This window comes from Siphateles boraxobius, unplaced genomic scaffold (assembly GCF_051911475.1).
Source record: "Siphateles boraxobius isolate OS27281-9 unplaced genomic scaffold, OSU_SipBor_1 12, whole genome shotgun sequence".
NCBI lineage: Eukaryota > Metazoa > Chordata > Actinopteri > Cypriniformes > Leuciscidae > Siphateles > Siphateles boraxobius.
Window position 1 is genome coordinate 4,760,257 of NW_027508722.1, and position 27,770 is coordinate 4,788,026.

Genomic DNA, 27,770 nt, shown 5'->3' on the forward strand with positions numbered 1-27,770 from the left:
CAGCAACCCCCCACAACTGAAGTGAGGGATCAAGGACATGCTGACAATGAGAGAAAGAGTCCATTGCAACGAACGACTCACTGGAGACACCCTGGTGAAAGATGTAATGATTGATGACAAGGTTAACAGAATGATCAAATCATGAATGGAAGAAAAGACAAACTTGACCAGAAACACAGTAATGAGAGGAACTGTGCAAAGAAGAGAATCAACAGAGATGAGTACAAGCTCAAACAATAGTCAACATCAACCAACTTTCCTATGATTGGATGTTCAGCCCTTGAATAGATTCAGTAGCAACTTAATAATAACCCCATCAAAAAAAAAAATTATTGAGGAGAAAAATATATTACGCAACATAGAAAACAATGATAATGACTAATTAAGAAAAGAAACTAAAATAATGTTAACAATTAATATAGCATAATGGGAATTAAGACAATTCATGAAGGAAAAAATTAGAACTAAAAATAACTTTAAAATAAATTTTAAGGGGTACTCAGATGTAACTTGTCAATACAAGGGTATACTTAATTAATTTAAGGCTACAGTTGAAATTAAAGCAAGTATTAACAAATATTAAATTTTAATTTTAATTGATAAGAATACATTTTGATTCAATATGCAATTGATTAGCTAAAATTATATCAAGTAGTGCTTAGTAGTAAAAAGTTTATAGACATACAAGAAGTTATTGAAAAATTCAGTAACAAACAAGCCCTTGTGAACAATCTAAACGGCACCAGAGGGGGGTCAAAAATAAATATTTGGCATTTCACATGAAGGACAGATTATTGAACCAACAATAATTTTGAATATTCTCAATCCAGATGCGCCTTGGTATTAAACCAGTGCGCAAAGGGGGGAAACGTAAGGAAATTCAAATTAAGGCAAAAATTAATTAAGAATAAGGAAATTAAATTAAAATGAAGTTAAAATTAAATGCATTTTTGCAAAGTTTTGTGAAATTTGTGCAAAAACAAAGTTAAGAAAAGAACAGCGACAAAAATAGGCCATATGTCAGTATACCAGAAGAACTATTAAAACACTTGGTAATGGATTATGTGGAGATGATATAGATGGGTAAAAGCAATGAAATCAACAGAGGAGGGACAGGAACAGAAATTAAATCTCTAACAGAAGTAATCCTTACATTGGAAGTCTATCAGAAATAAGGTCAGATTATATGTCAACTAAACAGAAGTATTAAAGATTAAAAATAAGTTGCATACGAACAGAAATAAGTTTTAATAATAATTAAGATATAATGCTAATGGTTTAAAAGGTTGATAGAAAAACTTTTAGATTGTTAGATATAAAGAAAAAGAAATGTACATATAAGGAATATGTAAGAGTGCAAAAAGTTATTTCCTAGAGTTATTTTTCTAATTGTCTAATGAGTTTATTGAATGACTTTTATGAGATAAATGTAACATTGCTCTGAAGCTTTCTTAGTTAGAGTGATTACATGAGACATAATTAGTTTATTCATGATAGTTTATTTAGAAATTAGTAGAAACGAAGAAAATGTATTCAGTTTAGTCTTGAACTGAGGAGCTACAATGAGAATGAGAAGCAATACGCGAGATTAAAAAGGTCAAAATGGAATTTATTGTTTAAATTTGGTAATAAAATAGACAGTAAGCGAAATGTATTGCAATTTATTAGATAGGTGTAAAGTGTTCTGTTCACTAAAATTGACTGACTAAAAGATGGATTATTTGAATTTAAGAATTGATATTCTTTCATAAAAAGTGATAGAAATGATAGTTATGTTTACCCAGCCATATTTTGAATTAATAGCCATATGGATCAAGTAGAAAAAAAATGCATAATAAATTAATTAAACTACTATAATAAGCAGAAGATTTATTATAATGCTTTGTCTGCATTAGGAGAAAAACAATTATGTGAAAAAGTAAACTGACTTATGTTTGGTGATCAGTGTTGCACTTTTACTAAATAATATTGTGCAGGGAGGAAAATTTAGCGATTACGATCATGTTAAAAAACCTTAAGAGCAGAAGTTAAGGAAAACTTAATGTAAAGTCTGGAAAATTATGATTTTCTCAATTAGAGATGTTTTTGGAGATGCAATATTGAAATTCGGTTATTATTCTGTTGTATACTTTGTATATTAAGATCACTAGTTGGAAAACCACGGTTAAACGAATGAAAATGCGGAAAAAAGATAATGAAAACTAATTTGAGAGGGCAACCAAATTGATATTTACAAACCCTGGATGTTGATCCCATTAAATGAGGAATTGAGGACGAAGAAGATGATTGATGAGCCAGACCCTAGGGGATATCTACACCGCAAGAAAACTTTCAATAGTATAAGAGACTTTTATGTTTGATATACTCTACATAACTGTGACAATAACATGCAATGAAAGAACAAAGGTATACACACACTTATAACAATGTTTCAGTTTGTCTGACTAGGAGACCTCGATTCTTTTACTTTTTCCATTAAACAAAAAAGAAAGAACAACTAAAAGAAATAAAATGTATGGAAGAAGATGTTTGGCTCGAGTGCTCCTCCGGAGTGTGGTGGCTTAATCCAGTAATTGAAAAGGAGAATGGGTGATTCAGTTGAGTCACTAGGTAGCATAACTGAGGGAGCTGGATTTTGAAACTACACTCTGGAAAAAAACTAGTGAAAGTGAGGCTTAGATAAGCCTCAGAGGAGGGAATGTAGAAGATTTTATTATTTAGAAAGCAAGTAATTTTGCTATATATTTGGACACAATTATTTCTTCTGTCTGTGACTTTGGATTTCCTCTGTGTATGTTAAAGACTTTGAATGGAATGTTGTTTGCTGCAGAAAATTCTATTCTGAGAAGTCACATGGTAAAAGACCTTTACCCAAAACTATCTATAGGGTGTGTTACCTTCTTTGGAAGAAGATGTATGTATATAACTCTGAACCAAAAGATACTCGGGAGCGCACTGGAAGGCCAGAGGGCCAGAGAGCGTTAGAGCGCCGTTCTATGGAACCGGACAGCGTTGAAAATAAAGTCTAATTATTTCTGGCATCAAAGATCTCTGCGAAGTTATTTTTCAGAAAGATTGAAAACCACAACACTATTTGACTGCACTCAGCAGGCCACCCAGAGTCCATAGCACCCAGTGCCATCCCATAATTCCACTGTCCACAAAGCCACTATTTGTCCAATAACCCACTATTTTTGAAAAGTACTAACCCCGGCCTTCATGCAATAAGCTGCAATCGGACACAATCCCACCTGCCATCGATTGAATGGGGATATTCAGACAGTTTCTTTGATAGACATTTGAATTAAAGTTCCTGTCATGATGGTAACTATTTGACTGCACTCAGCAGGCCACCCAGAGTCCATAGCCCCCAGTGCCATCCCATAATTCCACTGTCCACAAAGCCACTATTTGTCCAATAACCCACTATTTTTGAAAAGTACTAACCCCGGCCTTCATGCAATAAGCTGCAATCGGACACAATCCCACCTGCCATCGATTGAATGGGGATATTCAGACAGTTTCTTTGATAGACATTTGAATTAAAGTTCCTGTCATGATGGTAACTATTTGACTGCACTCAGCAGGCCACCCAGAGTCCATAGCACCCAGTGCCATCCCATAATTCCACTGTCCAAGAAGCCACTATTTGTCCAATAACCCCCTATATTTGAAAAGTACTAACCCCGGCCTTCATGCAATAAGCTGCAATCGGACACAATCCAACCCTCCGTAGGCCCGAACTTTGAACGGCTATAACTCGGCGACCAAGCCACCTAGAGGCACCAAACTCGGGTCAGAGTAAGGTCCCCAGGGGCCCTCTCCAACGCGCCCTAGCCCGTGCTTCTAGCTCCCCCACGGTCCGAGATACGGGGCCCAACAGGAAAGGATGCACTTCAGAAGGAAGGGTCACAGAGGCTCGGGACTCTGGGGTCTGAGAGGGCCCCTAGGGGCCCCTCACCACCCCAAAGGACGATCCGCTGGGACTCTTCATTTCCGAGATATTGACCGTTGTGTCCAAAAGACCCTTATGTAGAAGTGGGTGTATCTTGGGGGTGGAGCCGAGTCGGAGCTCCAAACTCAGGGTGTGTGGAGGGCCCATTGGGTCCCTTCAGACCCCACCGTCCCCAGCTTCTAGATCCTTCCGATTCCAAGATACGGCCACTTCCTGTCCAGCTTTGACCGGGTTTACCTCAGGAACCAAGCCGAGTTTGGGCTCCAAACACCGGTTGTGGGGAGGGCCCATGGGTCCCCTTCAGACCCCACCGTCCCCAGCTCCTAGGTCCTTCCGGTTCCGAGATACGGCCACTTCCTGTCCAGCTTTGACCGGGTGTATCTCGGGAACCAACCCGACTTGGAGCTCCAAACTCTGGGTGTGTAAAGGAACCCGTGGGCCCCCCAGGACCCCAGAGTATGGAGCCCAAAGTCGGCTTGGTTCCCGAGTTGTGCCCGGTCAAAAAGTGCTAAGAACTAAGCCGGGTAGAGCAACTGTCCGCGAAGCCTATATTTGGTAGAATGGAATAAATGCTACGTGGGATCATCCCAAGAAGCCACTATTTGTCCAATAACCCACTATTTTTGTAAAATGCTAACCCGCCCTTCATTCAATAAGCTGCAATCGGACACAATCCCACCTGCCATCGATTGAATGGGGATTGGGACAGTTTCTCTGATAGACATTTGAATTAAAGTTGCTGTCGTGATGAAAACCATTTTACTGCACTCAGGGGCCTCCCCTGAGTCCGTAGCACCAAGTCCCATCCCATAATTCCACTGACCGCGAAACCACTATTTTTTACAATGGAACAAATGCTACGTGGGATCTGACAGTTTCTGTGATAGTCATCTTTTGAAAAGTTTTTTTCTTGATAAAAACTATTTTACTGCACTCAGGGGGCCCCCCAGAGTCCGTAGCACCAAGTCCCATCCCATAATTCCACCGTCCACGAACCCATTATTTTTTACTATTGAATAAATGCTACGTGGGATGTCCATAACTCTGGTCAGGAAGGGTCTAGAGCCTCCATTTTTGCACTCAGGTCTAAGTCCCATCACCCTTTATCAGAATCCAGAGTTTCGAGAAGATTGGAGAAACTCAAAATCTCGACCCGAAAAAAACGACAGGGGTTTTTTCGGGTCGGAAAAAAAGGTTTCTCCGATCTTCTCGAAACTCTGGATTAAAAACCACGTGTCCACGAAGACACTTTTTGTCCAATAACCCACTATTTTTGTAAAATGCTAACCCGCTCTTCATTCAGTAAGCTGCAATCGGACACAATCCCACCTGCCATCGATTGAATGGGGATTGGGACAGTTTCTCTGATAGACATTTGAATTAAAGTTGCTGTCATGATGAAAACCATTTTACTGCACTCAGGGGCCTCCCCTGAGTCTGTAGCACCAAGTGTCATCCCATAATTCCACTGACCGCAAAACCACTATTTTTTACAATGGAACAAATGCTACGTGGGATCTGACAGTTTCTGTGATAGTCATTTTTTGAAAAGTTTTTTTCTTGATAAAACTATTTTACTGCACTCAGGGGGCCCCCAAGAGTCCGTAGCACCAAGTCCCATCCCATAATTCCACCGTCCACGAACCCATTATTTCTTACCATTGAATAAATGCTACGTGGGATGTCCATAGCTCTGGTCAGGAAGGGTCTAGAGCCTCCATTTTTGCACTCAGGTCTAAGTCCCATCACCCTCTATCAGAATCCAGAGTTTCGAGAAGATTGGAGAAACTCAAAATCTCGACCCGAAAAACCCTGTCTGTTTTTTCGGGTCGGAAAAAAAGGTTTCTCCGATCTTCTCGAAAGAATCTTTTCTAAAAAAAAATTGGCGAAAATGGCCCACGGAAGGCATTCTCACAAGGTAGCGTGGCCGAGCGGTCTAAGGCGCTGCGTTCAAGCTGGGGAACAATAGTCCAACAAAGGTGGGGAAGAAGGGAAGAAAAGGGGAAGGAAGAAAAAGAGAGGGGGAAGAAGAGAAAGAAAAAACGAAGAAAAGAAAGGCTGAAATTTGATGTTCAAAGATATGCCTTCATTAGCATAGATCTTATGATACATTTTCCGGTTTCTTCGTGTGTGAAAATCACGCATTTATATCACACTGTTTTCTATTGCAGGTGTGCACCAAGACCGGGGTTCGAATCCAGCTAAAGACAACTTTTTGTAATATTTATTATTTGAATAAATAATCATTATTTTTGAATGCATACTGTTCCCGTTTTAATAAAATATACATATTTAATTTGTTTGTTGTGTTTTTTGATATTCTATCATGAAAAATAATGTTATTTGCATTATTATGCAATGAACAAAGATGCAAATCATTAATTAGTAACTTATATGCTGTAAAATGTTTCACAAGAATAACAAAATGTACAAATTATATTTTTTATATACAAATGTTATATTGTTGCAGTGTACTGATAAAATATTGTTATAATAAAGTAAAAGTAAATAAGCTAAATTTTTTAATGCATACTGTTCCAGTGTTTATAAAATATACATATGTAATTTGTTTGTTGTTTTTTGATATTCTTTCATTAAAAAAAAAATGTTATTTGCATTATTATGCAACGAACAAAGATGCAACCCATTAAATAGTAACTAATATGAAGAATGTCTGTCACAAGAATAACAAAATGGACAAATTATCTTTTTAAATACAAATGTTATATTGGTGCAGTGTACTGATGAAATATTGTGTTATATGAAAGTAAAAGTAAATAAGCAAATTCTTTTTGAATGCATACTGTTCCAGTGTTAATAAAATATACATATGTAATTTGTTTGTTGTGTTTCTTTGATATTCTTTCATAAAAATATATAATTGCCAATGGAACAGTGTTATTATTTAGTAGTTGTTGTATTATTATTGATCTGATTAAGTATTTTTTTAGGTTACATTCAAACAAGACACTTGCAAATCTGTTATTTGCAATGAACAAAGATGCAACCCATTAAATAGTAACTAATATGCTGAAAATGTCAATCACAAGAATAACAAAATGTATAAATTATATTTTTTATATACAAATGTTATATTGTTGCAGTGTTCTGATGAACTAGTGTTATATGAAAGTCAAAGTCAAAAAGAAATCACTTGCCAATTTGTTTTTATTTTCCAATCATGCCAACAGAACAGTAATGAATATTAAAATGTTTAATACTGGTAACATGTTTTAAAAATAAATAAATAAAATGAAGAGTTAAATAGGTTTTCAAAAACAAGAAATAAAAATTTAAAATGTTAAATAACGTTAAAAAAAACAATTAAATAATATTCAACAAGTATTAACTATTTAAACAACTGTTTACACTATATACATGATGCTATATACATGAAAATATATACATTATTTGGAAATGGTTCTCCGCATTTCCTCCAACCACACCTCTTTTGAAACAGTCTCAGTCTGTGGGCAGTACACCCTGCCCCTGTACTGGCTATGTCCTGTAGCACTTGTTTTAAATTGCCCACATTTTTTGCAAGTGTTGGCCTCTACGGTTCTCCTGTAGGGTCTCTTGGGCATGGCGTCTGGATTGGCAGCTGGTGAAGCGGGTAAGCGGGTGCCCTGTACAGCTGTTGGCTGTAACAGTGGCTGTACCATTTGCATCCCCTGGGCCATTGGGATGCCCTGGATCATTTGCACTCCCTGGAACATTGGCACACCCTGGAACATTGGCACAGCCTGGAACATGGGCACACCCTGGAAACCTGGTGCTGATGGTATAAGTATATTTGGTACCATCTGCAGTGATGCTCCAGATGCAGATGGTGTCAGCAACGTCTGACTCTGCGCTGGTGCCTTGGGTCTGAGAGGGGGTCGCCCAACAGAAGTCTGCCTCTGCTTTGCCTGACCAGCTGTACTCTCTGGTAGCTTGTACTGGTGCTGCTCCCCTGGTTGTTCTGGCTCAGTCCGTAGACGTTTGGCTACCTGGAGAGGCTCATGAGCTTCAGAGAGGGGCTGAGGCAACTGAATGCCCTGAAGCAGCACAGACAGCTCCTGCTTTTTCTGTCTTTTGTTATACCACTGAATCAGGGTGTTCTGGTTAACCTCCACCAGCTGCATGGATGTTCCTCCCATCACCAAGCTGTTGCCCAGTACAAGCTGCCTTATCCTGCGATAGTCTTGCAGGATCAGAGACCATCTTGACAGGGCTCCCTTGCCTTTTCTTTTGGGGCTTGGGTGGACAGTGCAAAGTCTGATGAAGATGGTCTCCACCAGACGGCAACAGTCAGGCCACTGAGCAGGTGCGCTGCTTGCACCCAGCACACATCTGGTGGTGCTCTCTACACCAGGGTGAGTGGGCTTCTTCGGGACCTTGAAGCGTCCACTCAGCAGTCTCTTTCGGCATCGACTGTCATACACCACCCGTTCCTTGTCCCGGTCATCCAGGTTCTGCCAAAGAGCAATTATGGTGTTGGCTTCCTGGTTGGTCAGGCTGAGGGCTGTGTGGTCCCGGAGATCCACCAGATATTCTGCCAGCTGGTCCACATGTTGATAACCCGGGATATTTTGGTAGTCAACAGCCTATTAAAAAACACAAACATGCAATACAATTATTACATCACATCTGTCTAATGCATAATTCCATAACTGATTGTGTTATTTTCCTGTTTATCACCGTAAAGCACTGTATAGTACAAAGCAGAGAGCGCCATTCTTGACATTTTACAAAGCACCAAATAAATAAAGATGACTTGACTTGATGTGTATTTGCAGCTTACAAATGAATTTAGGCTGTACTTTTAAATGTAAAATATGTGGAAAGTCTGGATTTAAAGCACTGGATGTTAATTCATCATAATTAATCTAGTTAATTTGAAAGACATACAAAAGAGTATTATTTACCGTCTCTTCTTCATCAACATCCTGACCAGCATCCTCTGGCTCTGAGGGGAGAGTTGAAACAGATGTTTCAGAGGGAACAGGTGTGACAGCAGTCCCTGAGGGTCCAGGTGATGAAGGAGACTGTGTGAGGACAAGTTTGGGGTCAGGGATCAGTGAAGGGGATGTGGAGCCCAGTACAGGTGTGGCACTGCTGGTGACCAGGGTGGAAGAACCCAGTGTCAGTGTGGAAGAGGGTGGTGACAGAACAGCCTCCGGATCTGCTATTGTGTGATCCTCGCTGATGTCACAGAAGCCCTCATCTTCATCTCGCTCCTCCACACTGAGGTCCTCAATGAGCTCTGCTGTCTGCTCAGAGTCAGGATTCATGTCCTGCAGTGCCTGACCAGTCTGCTGGAACAGATACTGCACTCCAATGAGCTCACCTGAAATAAAAACAATAAACAAACGGAAATTAAATAGAATGTTGTGTATCATATTTGATACATTAGGCTTTTGTAGTAGCTCATATAGTGTGAGAATATAGAGCTCATCGTCAAGGAGAAAAAAAAACAAAACAGTTTTATTTAGAGGCCCAACACGTTTAATTATGTGGGCAAAACATGAAATGAAATGCAATACAATGATGATTGAGAGAAAAGTCTGATGATCATTTTGATATTTACATGTAACATGATTTTCTAATCAAGTGAACCCAAGCTGCTTCAGTCTAGTAACTAGTCATTAAATACTAGTAACAATATAAAAGTTATTCTTACAATTACTTTATAAAATCAGTAAAGGTTTCACAATGAAAAGAAACGTGAAGCACGAGCTGAAGGTGGACACTTTTACAATTATACTAAAAGACTATAATCAATCAGACGACAGAGGCCAGGTTTCCTAAAAATTTTTGATCATGTTGATCATTTAGAGTCCTTTAGAAACTTGCATATCAATTATGATACAATCGACTCTATAGGGTTAAATCTGACATATAGACGGAGGTTACACAGAAATTGCAAGTTGATAAAATAAAAAATATATAAAATAATTCTCACCGGTGTAACATGCAGGGGGACAAAACGTGGGGACCACTTTCCTGCCAAACAGCTTTTCATAATTGCCGTTTACACAGTGAACAAGTTCTCCTGTGTAGCTGCGCAAAGCTGATGGCTCCGATGACAGGGAAGCAGCCTCCCGGTCCTGGTTCCACCGGTGTAGACCCTCCAGCAGATAAATCTGAAAGTTCAGACTGTTTGCACTGGTCCCTGTAAATAGACACAACAGTGTTTAGGAGGTGTTAAAGGAACACACAAAAACACTTAATGCTCTTTCTTTACACATGCACAGTGTGTGTGACAAAGACAATACCTGGGATGAAACGGTTCAGGTGTAAATGAAAGGACTCGAGAGAAGTGGAGCCTCTGGCACATCTGTAGGTCTTCAGAAGCACGCCTCCCTTGTTTAGGCTCCCTGTCTCTGTATAGAGCACAACACCAGGGGGGTCTTGAATGCATTTCACATGCTTCTTCTGGACATTCCAGATGTGCTCCATCCTTTCTCGGTCCAGGAGAGGAACACCCTTGCTGCTCAGGAGCTCTGTAAGCAGCCGCTCAAGGAGAAGGATGGTAGTCTCCTCTCCACAGGTCCTCCTCCGGCAATGGAGTGCCAGCTCATTCCTGGTAAGATGCTTGTTGACATCTTCATCTGTCAGCGCAGGCCAACCCTGGGATATCAACAGCTCTCTCTTTGCTTTGCGAAGCATAGAAACATCAGCCGCATCCCACTCAAAAATGCACGCTGACAGCCGTGACATGAAGATGGGATACAGCTGATGGGCATCAGTTGTACACCCCATGGCAATCCTGCGCATAAAATGCCAGATGTCCAACCGAATCATGAGATCAGGCCACCCTCTGAATCTGGTTTTCAGCTTGGTCTCACCAACATCAGTGCAGCAGCCACAGTCCACGTACAAAACAGCAGGTGGATCCACACTAGCCTGCTGGTACCTTTTCACCAGACCATCGACCATCATGTCCAGTCCTGCTCCTTCCTGTGCTGTCAGCACACTCATGAGCACCTGACCAAACTCATTGCCAACAGAGGTAAGCCAGAGTCCCGTTCCCCTTGCCGTCCCAGCCAGCTTCTTAGTGATCTGCAGTAGATGACAGGAAGCATGCAATGCAATGAAACATCACACCATCTAGAATATGATACTCATGCTCTGATAATGATATAACAGTAAACACCATAAATTAACAAAAATCCCCTGCTAACCTTTTTAGTAGAATCCATCTTCAAGACTGAACCATACGTAGATGTTATCCTTGCATGGATTTCATCCAGCCTTGTCAGGATGTCTTGGCTGTACACGGTGAGCAGCCACTTGCAGCTTGGGACCACTGTAGGCTCTGGGGGTTCCTGGAATTGTATTTGCAACACCCCGGGTCGTTTGAGGAAGTCCACACATTGGGTGGTGTACCGGGCCATACGCTGGAGCCACTCCTCACTGTGGTTCTCACGCAGCTGTTTGATGACCCGCGTGGGACTGTTGCCTAGGCCACGCTCACGCAGGAGCCGAATGACTCTCATATCACAGGCATACCTTAGGAAAAGCAAAATCCACACATTCATATATTTTACGTAATTGATTTGTAAAGTATTTGCAAACATATGTGATGATGGGCTATCAACTGGATGTGGAATTAAAGTGTACTTACTTCCGCGTGAGGATGACCCGAAATTCAGAGCGATGGCCCAGATCCAGCTGTTGCAGGACAGTCTGACTCCAGGACACATGCGAGGCTTTACACTTGGTACAGATGAGGGTTTCTGTGACCATGTTGTACATCCTATCGATGTCCAGAACCTGCCATGCCTTTTTGTGCAGACCGCCTCCAGTCAGCTGATGCTGCCCGCAGGCAGAATTGGGACAGAGAGCCTTGATCTTCCACAGCTTGTACAGCATCCACAGCAACAGAGCATGACAAAAAAATCTGTCTGGAGCTGGAGCCTGGTTGTAAATAAGTGCTGGCTGTGGTGGGTAATACCAGAGCTGTAGGTTGTCTCGAAGCTCTGGTTTTCCCTTGGGCCCCATTTTAAAAAGCCTGCTGGCAATCCACCTGTGATCCTCTGGTGGCAAAGTGTCCGACCACAAACGATGCAGTCGAACTGCAGAAGCATCTTGCAGTAATGCCCCCGAAGGAGTAGTCTGTGAAGGAAAAAGACAAAACATTTAGTCTAGCAGGTCATTTATTTAATTACCGCTTTATCTATCCAAGACTACCCTCATATAAAATAGAAAATATTGGATGTCAAATACGTACTTAAGGTTATAGAATAAAATGTATACATTTGTTCCAATAGTTTTCAGAATTGTGTCAGCTGCTAGCACTAATTTGTGTGACTCTACTGAGTTGTGACAGTTAATATGCAAATTCAATTATTTTGGACCAATAAAATTTGAAATTACTTACCGAGACAACATGCAATGAAATATAATATATGTTGCATATATAACAAGAGAAAGAAACAGTCATAACTGTCCAATAATTTTAACTAATCCTAGATGGAATTATACAATACTGTTTAAAGGTCTATGTTCAGTAAGATTCTTTTTGTTTTTGAAATATGATTAAAATACAGTCAAAAACAGTAATAGTGGGAAATAATATTGCAATTTAGGATCGCCGCTTATTTGAATCTGTTTTCAAAAGTATTTACAGTTTTTTTCAATCGCTAACAAGCGCTTACCCATACTTCAGATACTTTTTACTAAACTCTTAACACAGACTCACACCAACAAAACACAATTGGCCAAATGGATAATTTTCTTCTCAATAACACATTTTGTTACAGATTTTTATGATTGTTTACACACTAAAATAAAAATTTCCACGCAATTTGCAAAATTCTACTCCAATGAGCAAAACCCCTCCACAGATTTGCACAACATTACACACAATGTCTGTTTTACCCTTTTAGCAAAACATTACACACAGTGATTTGTAAAACTCTACACACATTTTCACACCTTAGACACAGATAAGGATTGTGAGGTTACTTCCTTGTCATTACAAAGCCCCGGAATGCCATTGACCACACTAATGAATGAATTGGATATGCACATCCATCAGGCGTGGAAGCACACATGTGCTAATTTGAAAACGCATCACTCAGGAGTGCTATAAAAGGCAGCAGGTGAGTTCACCTGTCTTCAACAAAGGAGCTAGAAGAAGAAGAAGAAGAAGAGTGAGAATAAGAGGGGGGGCTCAAAGAGGAGATGAAGGAGGTAGAGGAAGAGGAGAAGGAGGTAGAGGAAGAGGAGAAGGAGGTAGATGAAGAGGAGAAGGAGGTAGAGGAAGAGGAGAAGGAGGTAGATGAAGAGGAGAAGGAGGTAGAGGAAGAGGAGAAGGAGGTAGAGGAAGAGGAGAAGGAGGTAGATGAAGAGGAGAAGGAGGTAGAGGAAGAGGAGAAGGAGGTAGATGAAGAGGAGAAGGAGGTAGAGGAAGAGGAGAAGGAGGTAGAGGAAGAGGAGAAGGAGGTAGAGGAAGAGGAGAAGGAGGTAGAGGAAGAGGAGAAGGAGGTAGATGAAGAGGAGAAGGAGGTAGAGGAAGAGGAGAAGGAGGTAGATGAAGAGGAGAAGGAGGTAGAGGAAGAGGAGAAGGAGGTAGAGGAAGAGGAGGAGGAGGTAGAGGAAGAGGAGAAGGAGGTAGAGGAAGAGGAGGTAGATGAAGAGGAGAAGGAGGTAGAGGAAGAGGAGAAGGAGGTAGAGGAAGAGAAGGAGGTAGATGAAGAGGAGAAGGAGGTAGAGGAAGAGGAGAAGGAGGTAGAGGAAGAGGAGAAGGAGGTAGAGGAAGAGGAGAAGGAGGTAGAGGAAGAGGAGAAGGAGGTAGATGAAGAGGAGAAGGAGGTAGAGGAAGAGGAGAAGGAGGTAGAGGAAGAGGAGAAGGAGGTAGATGAAGAGGAGAAGGAGGTAGAGGAAGAGGAGAAGGAGGTAGATGAAGAGGAGAAGGAGGTAGAGGAAGAGGAGAAGGAGGTAGAGGAAGAGGAGAAGGAGGTAGATGAAGAGGAGAAGGAGGTAGAGGAAGAGGAGAAGGAGGTAGAGGAAGAGGAGAAGGAGGTAGAGGAAGAGGAGGTAGATGAAGAGGAGAAGGAGGTAGATGAAGAGGAGAAGGAGGTAGAGGAAGAGGAGAAGGAGGTAGAGGAAGAGGAGGTAGATGAAGAGGAGAAGGAGGTAGAGGAAGAGGAGAAGGAGGTAGAGGAAGAGAAGGAGGTAGATGAAGAGGAGAAGGAGGTAGAGGAAGAGGAGAAGGAGGTAGAGGAAGAGGAGAAGGAGGTAGAGGAAGAGGAGAAGGAGGTAGAGGAAGAGGAGAAGGAGGTAGATGAAGAGGAGAAGGAGGTAGAGGAAGAGGAGAAGGAGGTAGAGGAAGAGATGAAGGAGGTAGATGAAGAGGAGAAGGAGGTAGAGGAAGAGGAGAAGGAGGTAGAGGAAGAGGAGAAGGAGGTAGAGGAAGAGGTGAAGGAGGTAGATGAAGAGGAGAAGGAGGTAGAGGAGAAGGAGGTAGAGGAAGAGGAGAAGAAGGTAGAGGAAGAGGTGAAGGAGGTAGATGAAGAGGAGAAGGAGGTAGAGGTTTTCAAAAGTGCGGGTAAACAATTGAAAAAAACTGTAAATATATACTAACTCTTCATTTCAAAATAGAACACATCTTTCTCTGCACACACTAACTTTACCAAAACACTGGAAATCTGACTCAGAATGAAATTATTCTGTCAAAGAATAACACTTGTTTTCACTTCACAAGGTACATGCAGTCAATCAAAGTACTAGGGTTTCAAAATACTCGCTATTGTATTACAAAAACTTCATAGACTTTTGTGTTTCAGTTTTACAGGTATTTGCATACAAAACATGCAATCCACCATTTTTACACTAAATTTATTGGTTGGGAACTGTATGTCCACATGTACAGTATTCCAGTAAAAAGCAAATCAGTTTTTTTTCCCCTTTACTGTTTACCAGCCTCTCTTAGCGAAAGACCGTGGTTGTTTATATGGTCATTGAGAGTGGCACGAATTTCATCACTGACTACTGTTCTTGCAGCCTTTGGAAGTCCTTAGGCCTGCTCTTCTCCCTGGCCCTGCTCCTCTCACTGCACCTCTCATCTCTCACTGCACCTCTCACTGCACATCTCACTGCACCTCTCATTGCACATCTCACTGCACATCTCACTGCACCTCTCGCACATCTCACTGCATCTCTCACTGCACATCTCACTGCACATCTCACTGCACCTCTATCTGCACATCTCACTGCACCTCTCACTGCACATCTCACTGCACCTCTCACTGCACCTCTCACTGCACATCTCACTGCACATCTCACTGCACATCTCACTGCACATCTCACTGCACCTCTCACTGCACATCTCACTGCACCTCTCACTGCACATCTCACTGCACCTCTCACTGCACCTCTCACTGCACCTCTCACTGCACCTCTCACTGCATCTCTCACTGCACATCTCACTGCATCTCTCACTGCACATCTCACTGCACATCTCACTGCATATCTCACTGCATCTGTCACTGCACATCTCACTGCACATCTCACTGCATCTCTCACTGCACCTCTCACTGGGCCTGCTCTTCTCCCTGGGCCCCTTGCTCTTACTCTTCCTCGTCCAGACATTACAGTGTTTGTCTTTTTCTGTTTCCAAAAACATCACTCCTCAAAGTCCTCCTTTTAATGTATAAGTGTGAATGTAACAGAAAAAAATAACCCCTGCCACTGAGTCTAAGCCAGACTGGAATCAGCTATGGTTGGCCCAATTTACCCAACATAAATCAGGTGTGTGTCAATTATTCAATTGTTTGTTTATTATCAGCTGAGATATATTGTTTTTGAACTGATATCATTGAAGAAGCCGAGGTTTTTATACTTTTATATTTTATATAATATCTAAGGTTTGGAATATTGTTTTTGCTATTGTGGGGTGGTGTGTGTTAACATTTGTAAATACTACAAAAACAATCCATAATTTTGTTGGGAGGTATAGCTTGTCTGTTAAGAAAATGTAAGCATTGTGGAAATGTGTTCACTGACTGCATATTGTGTGAAAACTGTATATTATTGCTCTTAATTCATTATGATAAGATTTCCTGCATACAAAATATATTTCTAAAAAGTGCACAGATGTGGAATGTGTCTTAGAATGCAATGTGGATTATGCCAGTACTTACAGAGACAGTGGTGCTTGGTGTAGGGGCACTGGACACTGCTGCGCTGGGTTGGTCAACAGCCTGAGATGTTTCCTGGAATACAAAATATGTTTCTAAAAAGTGCACAGATGTGGAATGTATCTTAGAATGCAAGTTTCTAAAAAGTGCACAGATGTGGAATTTGTCTTAGAATGCAATGTGGATTATGCCAGTACTTACAGAGACAGTGGTGCTTGGTGTAGGGGCACTGGACACTGCTGCGCTGGGTTGGTCAACAGCCTGAGATGGTCTCCTAGCCACACTCAGATTTGGCTTTGCAGCAGCAATGTGGGACCCACCAAATCTTGGTTTGGTAAACTAAAAAAGGGCAAAACAATTTCAATGAAAAGACAAATTGAATTGTAACAGCACATTGGCCAAAAATATAATAAAATGTAAAATGAGAAAATATCTATTGATCCTATCATTCATTATATAACTAAAGGACCTGCTTTCTTTCTTTAACTTATTTTTTTGTCTGTGTATTACCACACTCTACTACTTATACAGATTGAAATAAGCACAGTTAGAATAGAAAAATGTGTGGGAAGGTATTGCTAGAATGTGAGTATATAGTAATTTAACAAGTACCTTTTAAAAATGACTTAAAATCAAAAATAGTTTGCACATAGTTTGTAAGAGAAAGCGTTTATTAACAGTAATGAAGGTTACCCTTGAAATGGCAACAAAGCAGATTCATGATGACTTAATTAATAATACGTGTATAATTAATTGTGCATAAGTGGAATGTTACCTGAGAAATACAGAATGAAAGACGTGGCTTCAGTAGCCAGTTGGAAAAATCAGGAGAGATGCCATGAAGGACGCGAGTGTCCTTTAACCCATAATGGCAAAGCCCAATTAGAGAGGAAGAGGAGAATGCAAGAGCAGAGCCCAGAGAAGAAAGAGAGATCACATAGGTTACATTGTTCTTTCACCATTTTACTTGATCTAAACCAACCTGAGACAGTGAAACTGACCAATAAGCAGACTACAGCCGCCCCTGTACAAGGTGTCACAGCTGGCAGGTAGGTGTAAAAACATACCAGCCATTTCCACTGAACTTAAACCTTTATACTAAACGTATATTAAAACTGCAATTATATATATATAAAAAAAATGTTATTACCTTTGACAAACTTGGTATAATTTTAGAAGTAGGCTGGGGTGGGAGCTGACGCTGACTCTGCGCCATGACCTCCTGTGCTGGTCCAGTAGCGGCAGACTGTTGTTCAACAACCCTTGGTGCTTGTCCAATAGAGGCTGTGGCCTGCTTAAGACAACCACAAAAATACATAGGCTACAATAATTGTTGAACGAGAAGAATTTGTTCAGTAAATTATACATATATAAAAAAAATACAAGTTACATCTTTACATTGTTACCTTTTGAGTGTGAAAACCACATATGCACTTTGGGACCGCTCCGAGCAAGGTTGTCTGGCCGCGAGACTGCATCGGACATCTTTCAATCTGTAAACATTATCACACATATAACATAGAATACATGCATTTCTAACTTATCAGTATGAATGCCACATTAATTTATTGTAGTCTGTCGTTTATTTTTATTCATGTTCTTTGAAGGGGAGATACAAACTGTAAAATTAGAGATAAAGAGTGAGTAAAGTTTGTATCCTCCTTTAAAAGAACAAGAGAGGAACATTTCACACCTTCAAAAAAACATCCATTCACTCAACATCCCCACCCCCACTGCCTCAAATCTCTGAATCTCCCAGTGCAAAAAAAAAGGTTTTTTTTTTTTACATAAATAAACATAAATCTCAAATACCTGCAACATTATCTACATACATATCTATAAATAATGATGACATTGAATTAAATGATTAGGATTACAATTATTACATCATGCAAAGGTGACAAAAGCACACTCACCCTTTGGTACACGTCATGCCACTTTTTCTGTCGAGGAGCTGGCCTGTTACCCTCATTTGATGGCCAAACTCCTGTGCTGGCAAACTTTTTTAGCCTTGCAATCCAGTCAGTATCTGACATGGCTTTATGGGATTTTTTGCCAGACATTTTTTTGTTTGGGGGCTAACGTTTAGGTTATATCGTTTTGAACAAAACTACTATAATACAAATTATTTCTTTAAAAAAAGCACACACGATATTTACAATTATAATATATACAATTATATACAAATATAAAATTACATTGTCCGAAAATACAGTTAAAGTTACCGAAAAATAAGTTTCGCAGTCCTCCGTTAAAATGATGATGCCTGACCTCCGTGACAGTGATGCTCGACGTCTGAACTTTTTGACCTCTGACACGCCCCTCAGGATATGTCATTACTTCGTACACCTTCGGCTCAGTTCGGCAACTTGATTGACACTCGGCTAGCTTCCTGACTCCTCCTCCTAGCGGTGCTAAGCGTTAACGTGCCATCGACATTTCCTTGTACTCTGGTTGGTCAAATGTCGAAAATGATAAGGAAAAAGTCAAGAATGGCGCTCTCTGATTGGCTGCAAATGTTCTAATGTCGAGAATGGCGCTCTCTAATTGGCTGCAAATGTTATAGCGCGTCGACGTGATTGGCTGTGGCGTTCAACATTGTTCAACATTATCCCCATTTTGACGGACTATCCTTCGGCAGCTGGCGTTCAGGCTCCAGTCTCTTCGGGGGCGTGGGTTCAAATCCCACCGCTGCCAAGTCTGCATTTTAGAAGGCACTTGTAAAAAGACTGGAGAAGTGACACTGCTTGCTCCCAGTCTCTTCAAAACTCAGCCGTTTTTGCTTTCCTTGGCCGAACTCGGCGGGCTTCAGAGCCTGACGATGAAGGTCCACACCCAACAATTTCTCTATTTCTGAAATTTAATGGCCAGAAAATGGCCCACTAGAGTAGCCAAGCCGGGGTAGCGTGGCCGAGGGGTGAAAGGCGCTGGATTTAGGCTCCAGGCTCCAGTCTACTTGGGGTGTGGGTTCGAATCCCACCGCTGCCAGCAGAGGTTGTAATCAGCTGAAAATTTGCACCATCTTGAATCGAAGACAACAATAACTTGCAATTATTATAATGACACTTCCAAAATGAATTTAAATATAATAATAATGTATAGCACACAGGGGTGCCCAATCCTGCTCTGTGCAGTACAGTCAGGGCTGGGCACCCCTGGTCTTTAATAATGGAGTTTGCAAATTTGACTCATTGAGAGTTTTTGGTGAACTGACAGCTACCTCTTGATTTTGAGTTGAACTGCGACACATCTGGCTGCCATTTTGGAGTATGCCCCAAAGGCTTTGATTAGGTAATTCAGTTGTGTTTGATTAAAGATGGTATTGCAATCTTCAGGGAGGGGGGCCTCCAAGAGTGTAACTGCGTCCCCTCTCTACTTAGTAGGCCTTTCCACCTGTCGAGGAGCTCCTTCAAGGTATGAAGAATTTCAACTGATTTAACTATGGAGAAGTTAGGCACTAAAAGAAAAAATTGGGGAAAATGGCCCACGGAAGGCATTCTCACAAGGTAGCGTGGCCGAGCGGCCTAAGGCGCTGGATTAAGGCTCCAGTCTCTTCGGGGACGTGTGTTCAAATCACACCACTGCCAAGTCTACATTTTAGAAGGCAATTGTGAAAAGACTGGAGAAGTGACACTGCTTGCTCCCAGTCTCTTCAAAACTCAGCCGTTTTTGCTTTCCTTGGCCGAACTCGGCGGGCTTCAGAGCCTGACGATGAAGGTCCACACCCAACAATTTCTCTATTTCTGAAATTTAATGGCCAGAAAATGGCCCACTAGAGTAGCCAAGCCGGGGTAGCGTGGCCGAGTGGTCTAAGGCACTGGATTTAGGCTCCAGTCTCTTTGGGGGCGTGGGTTCGAATCCCACCGCTGCCAGCAGAGGTTTTAATGAGGGCCAGACACCTAAAGTGTCCTTATGAAAAGGTGCGAAAGCAGCTGAAAATATGCACCCTCTTGAATCAGAGACAACAATAACTTGCAATATTATAATGACACTTCCAAAATGAATTTAAATATAATAATAATGTATAGCACACAGGGGTCCCCAATCCTGCTTTGTGCAGGACAGTCCATCGGCAGGACTGGGCACCCCTTGTCAATGGAGTTTGCAAACTTGACTCATTGAGAGTTTATGGTGAACTGACAGCTACCTCTTGATTTTGAGTTTAACTGCGACACATCTGGCTGCCATTTTGGAGTATGGCCCAAAGGCTTTGATCAGGTAATTCAGTTGTGTTTGATTAGAGATGGAATTGCAATCTGCAGGGAGGGGGGCCTCCAAGAGTGTAACTGCGTCCCCCCTCTACTTAGTAGGCATTTCCACCTGTCGAGGAGCTCCTTCAAGGCATGAAGAATTTCAACTGATTTAACTATGGAGAAGTGAGACACAAAAAGAAAAAATTGGCGAAAATGGCCCACGGAAGGCATTCTCACAAGGTAGCGTGGCCGAGCTTTGATTAGGTAATTCGATTAGGCTTTGATTAGGTAATTCAGTTGTGTTTGATTAGAGATGGAATTGCAATCTTCAGGGAGGGGGGCCTCCAAGAGTGTAACTGCGTCCCCCCTCTACTTAGTAGGCATTTCCACCTGTCGAGGAGCTCCTTCAAGGCATGAAGAACTTCAACTTATTTAACTATGGAGAAGTGAGAAACAAAAAGAAAAAATTGGGGAAAATGGCCCAGGGAAGGCATTCTCACAAGGTAGCGTGGCCGAGCTTTGATTAGGTAATTCGATTAGGCTTTGATTAGGTAATTCAGTTGTGTTTGATTAGAGATGGAATTGCAATCTGCAGGGAGGGGGGCCTCCAAGAGTGTAACTACGTCCCCCCTCTACTTAGTAGGCATTTCCACCTGTCGAGGAGCTCCTTCAAGGCATGAAGAATTTCAACTGATTTAACTATGGAGAAGTGAGACACTAAAAGAAAAAATTGGCGAAAATGGCCCACGGAAAGAATTCTTACAAGGTAGCGTGGCCGAGCGGTCTAAGGCGCTGGATTTAGGCTCCAGTCTTTTCGGGGGCGTGGGTTCAATTTCCACTGCTGCCAGCATATGTTTTAATGAGGGCCAGACACCTAAAGTGTGCTCTGAAAATGTGCAAAAGCAGCTGAAAATATGCATCCTTTTGAATCAGAGACAACAATAACTTGCAATTATTATAATGACACTTCCAAAATGAATCTAAATATAATAATAATGTATAGCACACAGGGGTGCCCAATCCTGCTCTGTGCAGGACAGTGGATCAGCAGGACTGAGAGTTGTTGGTGAACTGACAGCTACCTCTTGATTTTGAGTTTAACTGCGACACGTCTGGCTGCCATTTTGGAGTAGCCAAGCCGGGGTAGCGTTGCCGAGGGGTCTAAGGCGCTGGATTTAGGCTCCAGGCTCCAGTCTCTTCGGGGGCGTGGGTCCGAATCCCACTGCTGCCAGCAGAGGTTTTAATGAGGGCCAGACACCTAAAGTGTGCTCTGAAAAGGTGCAAAAGCAGCTGAAAATATGCACCCTCTTGAATCAGAGACAACAATAACTTGCAATTATTATAATGACACTTCCAAATGAATTTAAATATAATAATAATGTATAGCAGGACAGTCGATCGGCAGGACTGAGAGTTTTTGGTGAACTGACAGCTACCTCTTGATTTTGAGTTTAACTGCGACACATCTGGCTGCCATTTTGGAGTATGGCCCAAATGCTTTGATTAGGTAATTCAGTTGTGTTTGATTAGAGATGGAATTGCAATCTGCAGGGAGGGGGGCCTCCAAGAGTGTAACTGCATCCCCCCTCTACTTAGTAGGCCTTTCCACCTGTCGAGGAGCTCTTTCAAAGCATGAAGAATTTCAACTGATTTAACAATGGAGAAGTGAGACACTAAAAAAAAAATTTGCGAAAATGGCTCACAGAAGGCATTCTCACAAGGTAGCGTGGCCGAGCGCTCTAAGGCGCTGGTTTAAGGCTCCAGTCTCTTCAGGGACGTGAGTTCAAATCCCACCGCTGCCAAGTGTTCATTTTAGAAGGCAATTGTGAAAAGACTGGAGAAGTGACACTTCTTGCTCCCAGTCTCTTCAAAACTCAGCCGTTTTTGCTTTCCTTGGCCGAACTCGGCGGGCTTCAGAGCCTGACGATGAAGGTCCACACCCAACAATTTCTCTATTTCTGAAATTTAATGGGCAGTAAATGGCCCACTAGAGTAACTAAGCCGGGGTAGCATGGCCGAGGGGTCTAAGGCGCTGGATTTAGGCTCCAGTCTCTTCGGGGGCGTGGGTTCAAATCCCACCGATGCCAAGTATGCATTTTAGAAGGCAATTGTGAAAAGACTGGAGAAGTGACACTGCTTGCTCCCAGTCTCTTCAAAACTCAGCCGTTTTTGCTTTCCTTGGCCGAACTCGGCGGGCTTCAGAGCCTGACGATGAAGGTCCACACCCAACAATTTCTCTATTTCTGAAATTTAATGGCCAGAAAATGGCCCACTAGAGTAGCCAAGCCGGGGTAGCGTGGCCGAGTGGTCTAAGGCGCTGGATTTAGGCTCCAGTCTCTTTGGGGGCGTGGGTTCGAATCCCACCGCTGCCAGCAGAGGTTTTAATGAGGGCCAGACATATAATGACACTTCCAAAATGAATTTAAATATAATAATAATGTATAGCGCACAGGGGTGCCCAATCCTGCTCTGTGCAGGACAGTGGATCAGCAGCACTGAGAGTTGTTGGTGAACTGACAGCTACCTCTTGATTTTGAGTTTAACTGCGACACATCTGGCTGCCATTTTGGAGTAGCCAAGCCGGGGTTGCGTTGCCGAGGGGTCTAAGGCGCTGGATTTAGGCTCCAGGCTCCAGTCTCTTCGGGGGCGTGGGTCCGAATCCCACTGCTGCCAGCAGAGGTTTTAATGAGGGCCAGACACCTAAAGTGTGCTCTGAAAAGGTGCAAAAGCAGCTGAAAATATGCACCCTCTTGAATCAGAGACAACAATAACTTGCAATTATTATAATGACACTTCCAAATGAATTTAAATATAATAATAATGTATAGCAGGACAGTCGATCGGCAGGACTGAGAGTTTTTGGTGAACTGACAGCTACCTCTTGATTTTGAGTTTAACTGCGACACATCTGGCTGCCATTTTGGAGTATGGCCCAAATGCTTTGATTAGGTAATTCAGTTGTGTTTGATTAGAGATGGAATTGCAATCTGCAGGGAGGGGGGCCTCCAAGAGTGTAACTGCATCCCCCCTCTACTTAGTAGGCCTTTCCACCTGTCGAGGAGCTCCTTCAAAGCATGAAGAATTTCAACTGATTTAACTATGGAGAAGTGAGACACTAAAAAAAAAATTTGCGAAAATGGCTCACAGAAGGCATTCTCACAAGGTAGCGTGGCCGAGCGCTCTAAGGCGCTGGTTTAAGGCTCCAGTCTCTTCAGGGACGTGAGTTCAAATCCCACCGCTGCCAAGTGTTCATTTTAGAAGGCAATTGTGAAAAGACTGGAGAAGTGACACTGCTTGCTCCCAGTCTCTTCAAAACTCAGCCGTTTTTGCTTTCCTTGGCCGAACTCGGCGGGCTTCAGAGCCTGACGATGAAGGTCCACACCCAACAATTTCTCTATTTCTGAAATTTAATGGGCAGAAAATGGCCCACTAGAGTAACCAAGCCGGGGTAGCATGGCCGAGGGGTCTAAGGCGCTGGATTTAGGCTCCAGTCTCTTCGGGGGCGTGGGTTCAAATCCCACCGCTGCCAAGTATGCATTTTAGAAGGCAATTGTGAAAAGACTGGAGAAGTGACACTGCTTGCTCCCAGTCTCTTCAAAACTCAGCCGTTTTTGCTTTCCTTGGCCGAACTCGGCGGGCTTCAGAGCCTGACGATGAAGGTCCACACCCAACAATTTCTCTATTTCTGAAATTTAATGGCCAGAAAATGGCCTACTAGAGTAGCCAAGCCGGGGTAGCGTGGTCTAAGGCGCTGGATTTAGGCTCCAGTCTCTTTGGGGGCGTGGGTTCGAATCCCACCGCTGCCAGCAGAGGTTTTAATGAGGGCCAGACACCTAAAGTGTCCTCTGAAAAGGTGCGAAAGCAGCTGAAAATATGCACCCTCTTGAATCAGAGACAACAATAACTTGCAATTATTATAATGACACTTCCAAAATGAATTTAAATATAATAATAATGTATAGCACACAGGGGTCCCCAATCCTGCTTTGTGCAGGACAGTCCATCGGCAGGACTGGGCACCCCTTGTCAATGGAGTTTGCAAATTTGACTCATTGAGAGTTTATGGTGAACTGACAGCTACCTCTTGATTTTGAGTTTAACTGCGACACATCTGGCTGCCATTTTGGAGTATGGCCCAAAGGCTTTGATCAGGTAATTCAGTTGTGTTTGATTAGAGATGGAATTGCAATCTGCAGGGAGGGGGGCCTCCAAGAGTGTAACTGCGTCCCCCCTCTACTTAGTAGGCATTTCCACCTGTCGAGGAGCTCCTTCAAGGCATGAAGAATTTCAACTGATTTAACTATGGAGAAGTGAGACACAAAAAGAAAAAATTGGCGAAAATGGCCCACGGAAGGCATTCTCATAAGGTAGCGTGGCCGAGCTTTGATTAGGTAATTCGATTAGGCTTTGATTAGGTAATTCAGTTGTGTTTGATTAGAGATGGAATTGCAATCTTCAGGGAGGGGGGCCTCCAAGAGTGTAACTGCGTCCCCCCTCTACTTAGTAGGCATTTCCACCTGTCGAGGAGCTCCTTCAAGGCATGAAGAATTTAGACTTATTTAACTATGGAGAAGTGAGACACTAAAAGAAAAAATTGGCGAAAATGGCCCACGGAAAGCATTCCTGCAAGGTAGCATGGCCGAGCGGTCTAAGGCGCTGGATTAAGGCTCCAGTCTCTTCGGGGGCGTGGGTTCAAATCCCACCGCTGCCAAGTCTGCATTTTAGAAGGCACCTGTGAAAAGACTGGAGAAGTGACACTGCTTGCTCCCAGTCTCTTCAAAACTCAGCCGTTTTTGCTTTCCTTGGCTGAACTCGGCGGGCTTCAGAGCCTATGTTGGGTGTGGACGATGAAGGTCCACACCCAACAATTTCTCTATTTCTGAAATTTAATGGGCAGAAAATGGCCCACTAGAGTGGCCAAGCCGGGGTAGCGTGACCGAGAGGTCTAAGGCGCTGGATTTAGGCTCCTGTCTTTTCGGGGGCGTGGGTTCAATTCCCACTGCTGCCAGCAGAGGTTTTAATGAGGGCTAGACACCTAAAGTGTGCTCTGAAAAGGTGAAAAAGCAGCTGAAAATATGCATCCTCTTCAATCAGAGACAACAATAACTTGCAATTATTATAATGACACTTCCAAAATGAATTTAAATATAATAATAATGTATAGCACACAGGGGTGCCCAATCCTGCTCTGTGCAGGACAGTGGATCAGCAGGACTGAGAGTTGTTGGTGAACTGACAGCTACCTTTTGATTTTGAGTTTAACTGCGACACATCTGGCTGCCATTTTGGAGTAGCCAAGCCGGGGTAGCGTTGCCGAGGGGTCTAAGGCGCTGGATTTAGGCTCCAGGCTCCAGTCTCTTCGGGGGCGTGGGTCCGAATCCCACTGCTGCCAGCAGAGGTTTTAATGAGGGCCAGACACCTAAAGTGTGCTCTGAAAAGGTGCAAAAGCAGCTGAAAATATACATCCTCTTGAATCAGAGACAACAATAACTTGCAATTATTATAATGACACTTCCAAAATGAATTTAAATATAATAATAATGTATAGCAGGACAGTCGATCGGCAGGACTGAGAGTTTTTGGTGAACTGACAGCTACCTCTTGATTTTGAGTTTAACTGCGACACATCTGGCTGCCATTTTGGAGTATGGCCCAAATGCTTTGATTAGGTAATTCAGTTGTGTTTGATTAGAGATGGAATTGCAATCTTCAGGGAGGGGGGCCTCCAAGAGTGTAACTGCGTCCCCCCTCTACTTAGTAGGCATTTCCACCTGTCGAGGAGCTCCTTCAAGGCATGAAGAACTTCAACTGATTTAACTATGGAGAAGTGAGACACAAAAAGAAAAAATTGGCGAAAATGGCCCAGGGAAGGCATTCTCACAAGGTAGCGTGGCCGAGCTTTGATTAGGTAATTCGATTAGGCTTTGATTAGGTAATTCAGTTGTGTTTGATTAGAGATGGAATTGCAATCTGCAGGGAGGGGGGCCTCCAAGAGTGTAACTGCGTCCCCCCTCTACTTAGTAGGCATTTCCACCTGTCGAGGAGCTCCTTCAAGGCATGAAGAATTTCAACTGATTTAACTATGGAGAAGTGAGACACTAAAAGAAAAAATTGGCGAAAATGGCCCACGGAAAGCATTCTTACAAGGTAGCGTGGCCGAGCGGTCTAAGGCGCTGGATTAAGGCTCCAGTCTCTTCGGGGGCGTGGGTTCAAATCCCACTGCTGCCAAGTCTGCATTTTAGAAGGCACCTGTGAAAAGACTGGAGAAGTGACACTGCTTGCTCCCAGTCTCTTCAAAACTCAGCCGTTTTTCCTTTCCTTGGCCGAACTCGGCGGGCTTCAGAGCCTGACGATGAAGGTCCACACCCAACAATTTCTCTATTTCTGAAATTTAATGGCCAGAAAATGGCCCACTAGAGTAGCCAAGCCGGGGTAGCGTGGCCGAGGGGTCTAAGGCGCTGGATTTAGGCTCCAGTCTCTTTGGGGGCGTGGGTTCGAATCCCACCGCTGCCAGCAGAAGTTTTAATGAGGGCCAGACACCTAAAGTGTCCCCTGAAAAGGTGCGAAAGCAGCTGAAAATATGCACCCTCTTGAATCAGAGACAACAATAACATTAATTATTATAATGACATTTCCAAAATGAATTTAAATATAATAATAATGTATAGCACACAGGGGTCCCCAATCCTGCTTTGTGCAGGACAGTCCATCGGCAGGACTGGGCACCCCTTGTCAATGGAGTTTGCAAATTTGACTCATTGAGAGTTTATGGTGAACTGACAGCTACCTCTTGATTTTGAGTTTAACTGCGACACATCTGGCTGCCATTTTGGAGTATGGCCCAAAGGCTTTGATCAGGTAATTCAGTTGTGTTTGATTAGAGATGGAATTGCAATCTGCAGGGAGGGGGGCCTCCAAGAGTGTAACTGCGTCCCCCCTCTACTTAGTAGGCATTTCCACCTGTCGAGGAGCTCCTTCAAGGCATGAAGAATTTCAACTGATTTAACTATGGAGAAGTGAGACACAAAAAGAAAAAATTGGCGAAAATGGCCCACGGAAGGCATTCTCACAAGGTAGCGTGGCCGAGCTTTGATTAGGTAATTCGATTAGGCTTTGATTAGGTAATTCAGTTGTGTTTGATTAGAGATGGAATTGCAATCTTCATGGAGGGGGGCCTCCAAGAGTGTAACTGCGTCCCCCCTCTACTTAGTAGGCATTTCCACCTGTCGAGGAGCTCCTTCAAGGCATGAAGAATTTCAACTGATTTAACTATGGAGAAGTGAGACACAAAAAGAAAAAATTGGCGAAAATGGCCCACGGAAGGCATTCTCACAAGGTAGCGTGGCCGAGCTTTGATTAGGTAATTCGATTAGGCTTTGATTAGGTAATTCAGTTGTGTTTGATTAGAGATGGAATTGCAATCTTCAGGGAGGGGGGCCTCCAAGAGTGTAACTGCGTCCCCCCTCTACTTAGTAGGCATTTCCACCTGTCGAG

General features: G+C 42.7%; 10 non-coding genes across 10 annotated transcripts; all 10 read left to right on the forward strand.

The window, feature by feature from the left end:
• Positions 1-18,983: 18,983 nt before the first annotated feature.
• Positions 18,984-19,071, forward strand: trnal-uag (transfer RNA leucine (anticodon UAG)). The gene has a single exon. It is a non-coding gene; the product is annotated as a tRNA-Leu (tRNA).
• A 517-nt stretch (positions 19,072-19,588) lies between these two features.
• On the forward strand, positions 19,589-19,670 carry trnal-aag (transfer RNA leucine (anticodon AAG)). Its single transcript has one exon. It is a non-coding gene; the product is annotated as a tRNA-Leu (tRNA).
• A 203-nt stretch (positions 19,671-19,873) lies between these two features.
• trnal-uag (transfer RNA leucine (anticodon UAG)) lies at positions 19,874-19,955 on the forward strand. The gene has a single exon. It is a non-coding gene; the product is annotated as a tRNA-Leu (tRNA).
• A 1,086-nt stretch (positions 19,956-21,041) lies between these two features.
• On the forward strand, positions 21,042-21,123 carry trnal-uag (transfer RNA leucine (anticodon UAG)). Its single transcript has one exon. It is a non-coding gene; the product is annotated as a tRNA-Leu (tRNA).
• Positions 21,124-22,281: 1,158 nt separating this feature from the next.
• trnal-uag (transfer RNA leucine (anticodon UAG)) lies at positions 22,282-22,363 on the forward strand. Its single transcript has one exon. It is a non-coding gene; the product is annotated as a tRNA-Leu (tRNA).
• Positions 22,364-22,566: 203 nt separating this feature from the next.
• Positions 22,567-22,648, forward strand: trnal-uag (transfer RNA leucine (anticodon UAG)). Its single transcript has one exon. It is a non-coding gene; the product is annotated as a tRNA-Leu (tRNA).
• A 1,075-nt stretch (positions 22,649-23,723) lies between these two features.
• Positions 23,724-23,805, forward strand: trnal-uag (transfer RNA leucine (anticodon UAG)). Its single transcript has one exon. It is a non-coding gene; the product is annotated as a tRNA-Leu (tRNA).
• A 1,100-nt stretch (positions 23,806-24,905) lies between these two features.
• trnal-aag (transfer RNA leucine (anticodon AAG)) lies at positions 24,906-24,987 on the forward strand. The gene has a single exon. It is a non-coding gene; the product is annotated as a tRNA-Leu (tRNA).
• Positions 24,988-26,422: 1,435 nt separating this feature from the next.
• On the forward strand, positions 26,423-26,504 carry trnal-aag (transfer RNA leucine (anticodon AAG)). Its single transcript has one exon. It is a non-coding gene; the product is annotated as a tRNA-Leu (tRNA).
• A 203-nt stretch (positions 26,505-26,707) lies between these two features.
• Positions 26,708-26,789, forward strand: trnal-uag (transfer RNA leucine (anticodon UAG)). The gene has a single exon. It is a non-coding gene; the product is annotated as a tRNA-Leu (tRNA).
• The last annotated feature ends 981 nt before the right edge of the window (positions 26,790-27,770 follow it).